Source organism: Tursiops truncatus, chromosome 4 (genome assembly GCF_011762595.2).
Source record: "Tursiops truncatus isolate mTurTru1 chromosome 4, mTurTru1.mat.Y, whole genome shotgun sequence".
Classification (NCBI taxonomy): Eukaryota; Metazoa; Chordata; class Mammalia; order Artiodactyla; family Delphinidae; genus Tursiops; species Tursiops truncatus.
In genome coordinates this window covers 39,384,874-39,396,745 of record NC_047037.1, presented here as the reverse complement: position 1 = coordinate 39,396,745, position 11,872 = coordinate 39,384,874, and the positions used below count along the sequence as shown (strand labels likewise).

Below are 11,872 nucleotides of genomic sequence, written 5' to 3'. Positions count from 1 at the left end.
GGCTTTCTCTACTTGCGGAGAGAGAGGGCTACTCTTCATTGTGGTGTGCGAGCTTCTCATTGTGGTGGCTTCTCTTGTTGCAGAGCACGGGCTCTAGGCATGCGGGGTTCAGTAGTTGCGGTGTACTGACTTAGTTGCTCCGTGGCATGTGGGATCTTCCCGGACCAGGGATCAAACCCATTTCCCCTGCATTGGCAGGCGGGTTCTCAATGACTGCGTCACCAGGGAAGTCCCAGTTTACTGTTTTTAAAAAGTCTTGATCTCTGCCTATTCAAAAAACTTGAAAAATCTTAGTTATGTTTAGAGTCATGCAGAATGCACTGAATTCTTCCAACCACAGATTGGGACAACATGTGTGAAATGCTGTCTACCAGGGAAGCTCATTAAGACTCAGTGACCAGGGACTTCCCTGGTGGCGCAGTGGTTAAGAATCCACATGCCAATTAAGGGGACCCGGGTTCACTCCCTGGTCCGGGAAGATCCCACATGCCACAGAGCAACTAAGCCCGTGCGCCACAACTACTGAGTCCGTGTGCTGCGGCTACCGAAGCCCCTGCACCTAGAGCCCATCCTCTGCAACAAGTCACTGCAATGAGAAGCCCACGCACCGTAGCCCCCGCTCGTCACAACTAGAGAAAGCCCGTGTGCAGCAACGAAGACCCAACGCAGCCAAAAAAAAATAGACTCAGTGACCAGGGTTCTTACTGGGAGCTGGTCATGTAGGCACACTCTGCCTAGTACATATCAGAATTCCAGACTCTTAAAAGGAAGGCAAGTACTCAGCATAAGCCATACTGCTTGCACATTTTAGGCACAATGAAACATTCTCGTTAAAATAACTATTTTCTAATTATTTTCGTGCTGTTATTGATGCTGAGTGTGTCCTGGGACAGTCACTAATCTACCGCATCTATAATTTACACCCTAATGAAAGAGCGTAGCAGGCTCTTTCTAAGCGCTTATTCTAGCAGTGTGTCCCTGCACTGGCTTAGTGCGATTGGTAAAATATAAACATTCTCCTCGGCAGACTGTTAAATCTTTGAAAGCATAGACTATATTCTTCTTAACATTTTCAAGAAAAAGAGTAAAACATTTGAATAATAATTTTTCCTTTATTTATTTTATCACTGAAAATACAAATTGCATTGAACACATTAACTCTATGTTATTTACCTTGTTGATTATGAGTCATGTGAGTTTTTGGTCTTAAAAACTAAGTCCATTTAGTGGTAGGTTTTTGTGGCCTCTTTGAGTTCCCTGGACCAGCAATTAGGAAATGCTGATTTATCTGGCCAGTAAATAATAGGATAAGAATTAGAATAAATAATGAACATCTAACATTTATAAGCATCAACAATGTGTCAGGCACTGTCCTAAGTGTGCTACACACATTACATACTTTATTTCTTAAAACAACTCCGTGGGGCAGGTACTGTGATTATCCCTGTCCTCCAGATGAAGGAGCAGGTGCAGGAAGGTCAATCAGCTTGGCCAAGCTCACGTGGCTACTTGGGGAAGAGTGTATGAACGCAGGCAGGCTGTGCTCACTGGCTACCCTTGAATCCACTACACAGGCTGCCTCCTTAGTGCTTTGTTTTGTTTTATTTTGTTTTGATTTGGTTGTCTTCACCTTTATTTTTTTCACTTAAACCCATATGGTGTAGATCTGAGTTTTATGTTAATATGGCATGAAAGTGGGAATTCAATGTAAAGACTCTTAGCGTGTTTAATACTGAGCTCTCCAAATAGCACTGGCCTATATTTCTAAGAGATTAAGAATCACTGAAAATATTCTATGGTGTTTCATGCAGCCCTAAGGAAGAACTGAAGTAAGATTTTGGAATATTTGTAATTTTGACCCATATGCAGAATACGGCATATATATATATATATATATACACACACATACGTATGTGTATATATGTTTTATATATATACACATATGCATGTATATATATATGTTTCATATATACACACATACATATGTGTATATGTTTCATATATACACACACATATGTGTGTAGTGTATATATATATATTTCCTATATATATATATTTCACTTAGTTTGTCTTTATCAGTCTGGTGGCTTGTTACTTCAGATGATCAGAAAGACAGATACCTGCTGTCCTGGCAGGGTTATGGGGCTCCCAAGTGTCACCTTAGGGCATGTTAGCCATTGCCTGGAGCCAGGCCGAGCTAGCAGGCCGATCTGGGCAGTTCAGGCCGCCAGGGCCCTGGCCACAGGAGCCGAAGGGAAGAGCAAGGAACCCAGGTGAAGGGACCTTTGCCTCTTGGATGCACAGCTTGGGGAAAGCGGTGCTGGGCAGTAGGGGTGTGGCCCAGGCACAGTGGAGGCATGACGGCCCGGGGGTGGAGGTGGACCGATCCCAAGGAGCCTCAGAACACGAGTCTGAGGAATGTGGTGGCCAGTGGGTCATCCTGACTGGATTCAGTGCCGTTTTGCTGGGCACAGTTCTTCATCTGAAAGCAGCACTATTCTTAAGCACCTGCTCTCATTCCCAGGCTCTATCCCAGGGCTGGTAAGGAGATTTCACGGCCAATAGCCTCTCATGTGACATATACTAGGGAACCCTAGAAATGATGATGTTTAAAAATATTAATAAGAACTAACATCTACTGAGCTCAAGTGATGGGTCAGGAAGGATTCTAAGAACTTCCACATGTACCAGGCCTCTGAGGCTGGTATTGTTTATATCATCTTCTTCCCATTTTATAGATGTGGCAGGTGAGGCCAAGGGAGCTTATGAAAATTGTCCAAGGTCACACTGCAATAAAAGAGGCAGGCAGAAACGGGGAATGGGTTCAAGCTGAGGGAGTTTGGCTCCAGACCCTGCATATCGACTATTATGCTATATGCCTTCTTGGTATATTAGTAAAGGGATTCCTCTCTCTGGATATAAGAGGAGCCCTGAATTTGCTACACTGCATAGAATGAAATATGTCAGTCCCAAAACAACAACTTCTTTCAGCCCTACAGCCCTCTCCTAGAATTCTAATTGTGTGCAGTCCTGTACGGGGTTGTCATTGGTCCAAAGGTCTTCGCCTCTGGATTTTCTAGGCTGGGGAAGGGTTCAGTTCTCAGCTTTTAAACCACAGAGGAGGTTTTATTACTCTCTGAATAGTTAGTACATCTTTTTACTGCTGCTTTCTTGTCCTATTGTGCTCATTTTGCCCATCAAGTTGCTCCTGAAGAACAAAGACAATCTGTGTATGCTGAGTGATGTCCAGCCACCTCCTGACTGACAGGTCTGGCATGGTGACGTTGAGTCTTGACTCGCCTTCTAAGGCATCATCACTTATAGGAGAAATGTCCACTGAGGCGAAGGATCAAAGCTGCTGGAACACTGAGAAGCCAAAGAGAAGAAAACTACTCGTCTTAAAACCCAAGTTCCAGACTTCCAATAGGTCAGAGTAAGCAAGTCAGCAAATCATCTCCTTAGAAAATAATGATAAAACGAGACAACATTGTCAACCACATCCATTTCAGGGCTCTGGAAATTGACCAAAGGCAAACAACAAACTGAGAAGTGTTTTTTTTTTTCATAAAGAACTGCTGTATTTCATTAAGAATAGTGGGAATCTGTGGCATTCTTGCCTGGACTGCTCCCAGCCCGGTGCCAGCTCAGTCAGTGAGAAGGTTCTAGAAGGATGGGACAAACCGATAAAGCCCGCAGCTTCAGTGCTGGAGGGAGTGCAACTGAGTTTTAGCAGAAGGCAGAAAACCTACCCCCGGTTGTGTGGTCAGTTAAAGGAATGATCCTGGTGCCAAGCGAATGGGGAAAGCCAGCACTTTGTTCCCCTGAGGCTGCAGTCCAGGTTGGGGAAAGCAGTATTATGGCTGGCAAGCTAGGAATTTAATTAGGAGATCCTAGAAATGAGACAACTACGGAGCAACTTGAACAACTACCCCACACCCACTGGTTGCCTTCTGAACACGTGCTGGGAGGGGTGGGGACCAGAGATGATCCAAGCTCTTCACTCATCCCTGGCTAACCGATGCCATGAACTTGCAGAGATGTGAATGGGCGTTTGGGAATCTTACTGGGTTGATAGAAATGTTCTAAAACTGGATTCTGGTGATGTTTGCCCAACTCTGTAAATTTATCCCAAATCACTAATTTTATACTCAAAACAGATAGATTTTAAGGTATGTAAATTATACATCAACAACTCTGTTAAAAACATTCAAGCTCTAATAAATAGCTCTAAGAAATGTTGTTTTAATTTTTCTTTTGTTATATTATGGCACTCCAAAACCAACTTCTGTCAGAACAATAATTAACTATTTTTGGTGATAGATATTGATCATCTACAATGAGTTCTTCAGCACTTTCTGTCCTGCAAAAGAACTTGGAAGACTTTAAATACCCAAGATCATCAATAAGCAAGACTCACTTGAAAACCATATATTTTAAAAAAAGATGTGAGCTCATGATGTGTCAACATTTATTGAGCACAGAAGTTTGCCACAGAAGCTAGGAGGCATGCTGTTTAAATTTGACTACCCTCAAGGAAAGTACACTGTTACGGTTGTAAGTTAACATACAATAGTATTTTAAAGTTAAATATTATATTGGTATTACTGGGATGGGGCTGGGAAAAAAAGATGCAGCCAACCACACCTGATAATTTATAAAAGATCTACTGCATTCAGTATTGCATTTAATCGTCATAACAACCTTGTGGGTTTTGCCAAAAGGAGGGAAACCGAGGCTCAGAGTTGTTCAGCAACTTGTTCAAGGTCACATACATCAAGCAGAAGCTGATATTTGAATCCATGTGGCTGATTCTCAAACAAGTGTTGGCAAGGATCTGGGGTAACTGGCACTCATACTTGGTAAGTAGGGTGTAAGCTGGTAAAGTTTCCGTGGAAGATAACTTGGCCATACCTATCACACGACAGCTGCATATATTCTTTGTTTTTGGAATTTCACTTCTAGGATGTTTGTAGTATAGTAGAAATGGCCATCAATAAGGAATTAGTTACATTAGGCTCAATTCATAAAATGGAATCCTATGTAGCCATTAAGAAAGAGATGCATCTGACTATAGATATATGAGTAGAATGGTCTGCAAGATAATTATTAAGCTAAAATTAAGCTGTTCCCCACACTTTCTGTGTGTTGTTTGAAAAGGGACTGGCTGCCTAAAGATATGGGGAATTGTGGATACTATCATGAAGCCAATTACACAATTTTTAACTGAGGTCTGTGGTTAATTTTTAACTGGTGTCTGTGGTTTCCATATTTGCAATTAGCAAAATAGTGAGCTGTTGACTAGGATATGGGACTACCTTGTGATGAAGTGAGTGTTTTCATGGTATTAGTGTTGTTGAATGCAAGTTTGTGTGCCCAGCACAGTGAGGGCAAACAAATCGAAATGTCGGAGTTTGGAGCAGAGAAAGGTCTATTGAAGGTCCGAGCAGGGAGAGCAGGTGGCCTGTGCTCCAAAGACCTGAACTCCTGCCTGTATTTCAGGGAAGAAGTTTTTATGGGCAAAATTTGGGGGGAGGGCTGCAGAATGTGTAACCTTCCTCTGATTGGTTAGTGGTGAGGTAGCTAGGTGGTGTTCCAGGAATCTCAGTCATCAGCCTTCTGGTTCCGATCTGTCTGGGGTCCACATACTTGTGCTCAGCCTGAAGCTACCGTTCTCCACCTGGGTGGAGGCCTTAGTTTCTGTAGAAGAATTCAGAGATATATATCAGATTGTTCTCCCCCAATCCCCCACCCCACCCCAGGAGGAACCAGGACCTTGTCCCATTGCGGTACTATTGTTTCTTTCTGCCTTCCTTCACTCCCCTAATGAGTACCTGTTTGAATCTGTCCTTTGGAAATCAGGGAAGGTCTAAGAGGCTGAAGGCTTTTTCCTACAAACAATGAACAGGGGACATGGAAAGGCTATTGTGCCCAGGGTTTTATTAGTTTGAAGGAATTCTTCCTAACCTTTCTTCTTATATTCTGGAAGCTCTTCTTTTTTCTGACTTGGCCCACCTACATCTTCAGAGTTAGAAGGAAACTTAGAAATCATGTAGCTCAGTATCTAACAGCAGGTTTCAGCCTCCTAGTGAGTCCTGTCATCAGTTTTGTGGGTCACAACTAGCATTACTTCAATCACTAAAAATTTAAAAATTAAATAATATGGATAAAAAGTATCAGAGTACATTGTACCTAGAAAGACTACATTTCATATCGGGGAACTTTGTGTTTTACAATATGATTTGTGTGTACATATGTGTATTTGTGTGTAGCAGGTGAGTTCGTGTGTGTATACATGTGGTCTGCATGCGCATATATGTGTTTTTTGTGTGTGCATTTTTGTGTGTGTTGTGTGTTTATGCATAAGTGTCTCTGTGTGTGTGTGTGATGGTTTAAATGTATTTCTTACTGTTGACCCTGGACTAAAAAGTTTAAATCTATTGTCCTAGTTCAAAATACCTTATATTATGGGTAAGGAAATGGAGGCTCATACAGGACAAGTGACTCGCCCAAGATGAGTAGCAGGGCTAGAATTCCTGCTCACGCATCCTGACTTATAGGTTTCCTCCTTGTTTCATATTTCATAGATGCCTCTGTGACCAGAGCCACTGAAGGACTTTGCAGAGTGGAAAGGTAGGTAATTGGATTTGCTTTTCTGAAAAAGCATGAGGAATGATGTGGTGGATGGATTGGAGGGAACTTCGTGGAGGCTGGGACTCTGGGGAGGAGGTTTTCATAGCAGCCCTGGTAAGAACTGGTGACTCACTCCAGTGAGGCATTGGCCCTAGGCCTGCTGAGGACGAGCAAGGTGTGAAATTTATTTAGAAGGCAGCCATGACAGGACCTGATGATGAATTTGAATTTGAAGTGGTTTCAGAGAAAGAGTCAAGAAGAAGTTCCAAGTTTCAGACTGGGGTACCTGGATAAATGGTAGGGCTGTTTTCTGAACAAGAGAAAATAGGAGAAGGAGCAGTTTCAGGGACAAAGATAATGAAGATAATTTGCCTGGATTGAAGGTTTCTAGAGATTTTCCCGCTGGACACAAATACAGCGTCTGTCACCGACTAGATTCGTGACCTTGAGAAGTTGCTTCACTTTTCCAGGCTTAAATTTTCTTCTTGAAGAAAAGGCAAAATGGTCTTTCTGTGCTAGTCAGAGAGGGGTCCATATGAGATGTTTTGGGAACCTTCAAATAAAGACTTCCAGAGGGGAGTGAGAAATCCAGCTTAGGACACGAAAGAGAGCATGGGGATGGAGCTCATTACCTGAGAGTCATCAGTGGAGGTTGAAGGATAGCTATGAAGTGATCTCTTCTTTGGGTTTCATTGGTCCCTACCCTTGAGTGTGGTTTCCAGGGTTTCTTATTGGAAAGCCAGGGGCAGAAACTTCTCACAGTATATCACTTCAATCAAATGCCACAGAAATGCAAAGTGAAACCACTGGGGACACACCCAGAAACCAAACCCACAACTTCTTCTCTCAGAAACTCTTCCTTTATTTACTTGCTTGGTTTCCATTTTGTGCCAGGGTAATAAAACAACTCTTTCTTTCTTTTACTTGGAACCTCTTTATTCAGCTACCAGGGACTTCCCTCTAGTAGGGGCAGCACCCACCCCAAGGACTTACCCCAGAGGCTTCAGAACAGAAGCAACTGCATTTCCACTTGAACTGTTATTTCTCTGTCTAAGGAATCTTCCTGACCAATAATCCTGCTAACCCTTTATGGGAAATTTGGCCTTGGGGCTCCATTTACAGATATTAAATTCACAGTGAAACTGTACAAGACTCCCATTCATTAGAAGATCCATTCATACTCTCCAAGCTAAAAACCAGGAACCACATTTTGGGTTGTAGAAGTAGCCACTCTAAATGACCCAACTGACCAATTGTTTCTGTTATGATATATATATATTTTTTTGTGAATTCCAAGGGAATTCATGAAATAAAGGGAGAAACATTTTCTTATTTCACTTTTTATATAGACACTAAGGTTTCGTTGGGAGGTTACATGCGTATGGGGCAGGGACATTTCTCAGTGGCAACTATCAAACTGGGGCAACGTTAAAGGAAACTGGATGCAGAATTTGCCTGGATTGAAGGTATCCAGAAAATTTCCACTGGCCACAAATACAGCATCTGTCACTGACTAGATTCATGACCTTGACAAGTTGCTTCCCCTTTCCAGGCTTACATTTTCTTCTTCAAGGAAAGGCAAAATAGTCTTTCCACACTAGCCAGAGAGGGGTCCATATGGCGGCGTTGTTCTGGGCTCCCCCTTGTAACTTACAGGGAAAATTTCACAATAACCGGAGCCCTTGATGTCCTGCAAATGAAGGAGGAGCGTGTCCTCAAATCCCTCACAGCGGAGCCCACTTAGACGGCACCAACCTGGCTTCCAAATGGAACAGGACATCTACAAAAGGAAAAGTGATGGCGTTACCTCATAAATCTGAAGAGAACCCGGGAGAAGCTTCTGCCAGCAGCTCGTGCCATTGTCGACATTGAAAACCCAGCAGACGCCAGTGTCATACCCTCCAGGAATGCGGGCCAGCGATCTGTGCTGAAGTTTGCTGCTGCCACGGGAGCCTCTCTATTGCAGGTGCTCCATCCACTCCTGGCAGCTTCACTAACCGGATCCAGGCAGCCTTCCGCTGTGTGTTGTGCGGTTATCAGGGGTGACCACCAGCCTCACAGAGGCGTCTTATGGTCCCTGCGCTGTGTGGACGCTGCCATCCCTTCAGCACGAGGGGAGCTCCCGGCGGGTGTGATGTGGTGGTGCTGGCCTGGGGATTGTGCGCCTGCGCGGCTCCATCTCCGGTGCGCGCTCGTGGGAAGTCAGGTCGTGTCTCTGCTTCTACAGGGATCGTGAAGAGACTGAAAAGGAAGAGCAGGCGGCTGCTGAAAAGGCTGAGACCCCGGAGGAATTCCGGGGTGAATGAGCCGCTCCAGGTCTCGAACTTATTGCTACTCAACCCGAAGTTGCAGACGGGTCTGAAGGCGCAGGTGGCCTCGGCACCTTCCAGCAGCTCCTCCGGAAGGACCGCGGCGCGCAGTCAGCCTCTGAAGGCCGGTCTGCCGCCGCTGCTCAGACCACTAAATGGGGAGAAACAGCCAGAGTGGTCTCAAAGCTGCTCTTAAACAGAAGATGGAAATAAGGTCGATGGAAAATAAACAATTTCTTAAAAAAAAAAAAAGAAAAGGAGAAATGGGATCAGGTGGTTACTGAGTTTCCTTTTGGATCTAAAAATGCTTTGATTTTAGGAATGGTTCTACAGTATTCCTCCTTTAAAGGACAATTGTGTCAGACACTTTGGAAAGATAAATACAATTTCTTTGACTTGCAACTTCACTCAATTAATTAGACAAATTTGTATGAAGGAGCCTATTATGTGGCTGGCATTTTGCTTCGTGCTGGGGAAACTTAGGACAAAGGTCACAGTATCCTCTGCCCTTGCAGGCTACAAAGGAGGCAAGACAGCTGTGTTCCAAGATCAGCAGCTGCCTGAGCTTTCTATTTCTGGCACTGCCATGCATGTCCATGTCATTGTCACACTCAGTGTAAAATGGAGTCAAACTCATAATTTATTGTCTATCTCCTCATCTAGCATGGAAGGCAGGAATTTTGTCTCTTTTATTGATTGTTGTATGTCCAGGAACTGGAGGAATGCCCAACATATTATTGGTGATTGAAATACAAGGTGTAAGGATGGGTCACAAGTTTGAAGGATATTTTAAAAGATGATAGACGCTAACACAGTGGTCTTCAAACTGCAGTATGCCTATCCAAAAAGAGGTTACAAAGACTTTCCAAGAGATGGATGGGATGGATAGCTTTAGGGGAATCAATTTCCAGATCCTCAACTTCTGTATGAGTTATTCCTCAAAGCTGACCTGCCTGAGAATGCACTGAGAAACCTGTCCTGCTGGTTTCTTTTCCATCTTCCGTTTTACAATCCTTCTTCTCTTACTCCACAAATGAACAGCTTTTCTCTCCAGTCTTACTGAGATGCATTCCCCCAGGTGGTAAAAAAAACACCTGTGAAGAAACTCTGGGAGGTCTAGGGACAGGTATGAGACAGTAAATGGCTCTAATGACTAGTTAATATATTTTTGCAAGTCAAGTGGTTTCCAATACTTTGCTGTCACAAAATTCAAGAACTAATGGACTTGTCATCTGAAAGATGACTAAAAATAATTTTTGATGGTAGATCACAACATGTTTTTGGCATATAATTCAAAGGGAACTCAAAGAATTGATTGATGTCACTGTACAAGGGTCTTTCCATTCCCACCTACTTAATTATGAACAGGATTTTCCCAAGGTTTACATCTATAAATACAATAATGGGAATAGAAATGATGGAGAACTCTGTCTCATTCTGTCAATAAGTAATATTCATTGACAGATACATGAATGAATTGGGGGAAAAAACCCTCCTCTCAATAAAAGGTGCATTTCCAGTACAATTTCCCTTTTTATTCTATAATTGTCCATCAAAGTTTATAATATATGTATGTTGTTTTAGTCAAATGATTAATTATAGTAACTGTAACAAATATAGAAGACTTCTTTACTTAGAACCTTATGGTCACAGGAAACTTAAAAATTTAAATTGATATATATATATATATATATATATATATATACACACTTATGTGTAAAGAAGTTTGATAGGGTGATCAATAAACCATTTTGAAAAACTAAATAAAATTACATTAGTACTAAATTTTGAGGGGGAAGTAGAATAGAATAAGAATAAATAAATTAAAGAAGAGCTCACTCATTTATTTTTTTTAACAGGATATGATAGGGAATTCCCTGGCAGTCCAGTGGTTAGGACTCCGCACTCTTAATGCTAAGGGCCTGGGTTCGATCCCTGGCTGGGGAACTAAAATCCCACAAGCCGCGTGGTAGCGGCCAAAAAAAAAAAAAAAAATGGATATGGTACTCAAATTGGTTTGGTATTTAAGTTCTATTGGACATTTTTTAAATTTATTTTTAAAAAAATAATTAATTAATTAATTATTGTTTTGGCTGTGTTGGGTCTTCGTTGCTGCACGTGGACTTTCTCTAGTTGCAGTGAGTGGTTTCTTTAGTTTCTCTTCGTTGCAGTGCACAGGCTTCTCATTGCGGTGCTTCTCTTGTTGCACAGCACGGGCTCTAGGCGCGTAGGCTTCAGTAGTTGTGCCACGTGAGCTCAGTAGTTGTGGCGCATGGGCTTAGTTGCTCCATGGCATGTGGGATCTTCCCGGACCAGGGATCGAACCAGTGTCCCCTGCATTGGTAGGTGAATTCTTAACCACTGCGTTACCAGGGAAGTCCTCTATCGGACATTTAAAAGATGCATTCCATTGGACACATCAGATATATTTTTAAATGTTTATATTTAGAAAGTTCTGGAAATGATTTTTTTGCTGTTCTTTAAATATAGGATGGACAAATTTTGAAGTCACCTTAGAAATGTATGAGGAGTGCAGAGTTTTGAACATTTTTCTGGGGGCTATGCCAACAAAAAGTCTGAAGACCACTGGGCTAATACTACAAGTGTGGCATTCTAATCCTGGCTGCACAGTTACTGTCAAGCCTTGGGAAATGCCCTTCTTAATCCCTGTGTGTCCATTTCTCTTTCTGCAAAATAAAAAACACACCTGCTTGCTTTCCCTTATTCTCAGGAATGTTCTGAGATCATACGAGATAATGAACTAATGTGAAAAGTCTAGATTATTTCCTGGGGGCAAGTTGGACACCTCTGGGAAGTTTCAATAACTTTTTCAGGTTAACAGGTTAGTTCTCCAGAAAGTATAAATGAAAGGTATTCTTATTACTACCTCTACTTTACTATGGTCTCCCCTTTCCCCCAGTTTCGATTCAGTG

General features: G+C 42.5%; 1 non-coding gene across 1 annotated transcript; it reads left to right on the top strand.

The window, feature by feature from the left end:
* Positions 1-10,813: 10,813 nt before the first annotated feature.
* TRNAK-CUU (transfer RNA lysine (anticodon CUU)) lies at positions 10,814-10,886 on the top strand. The gene has a single exon. It is a non-coding gene; the product is annotated as a tRNA-Lys (tRNA).
* The last annotated feature ends 986 nt before the right edge of the window (positions 10,887-11,872 follow it).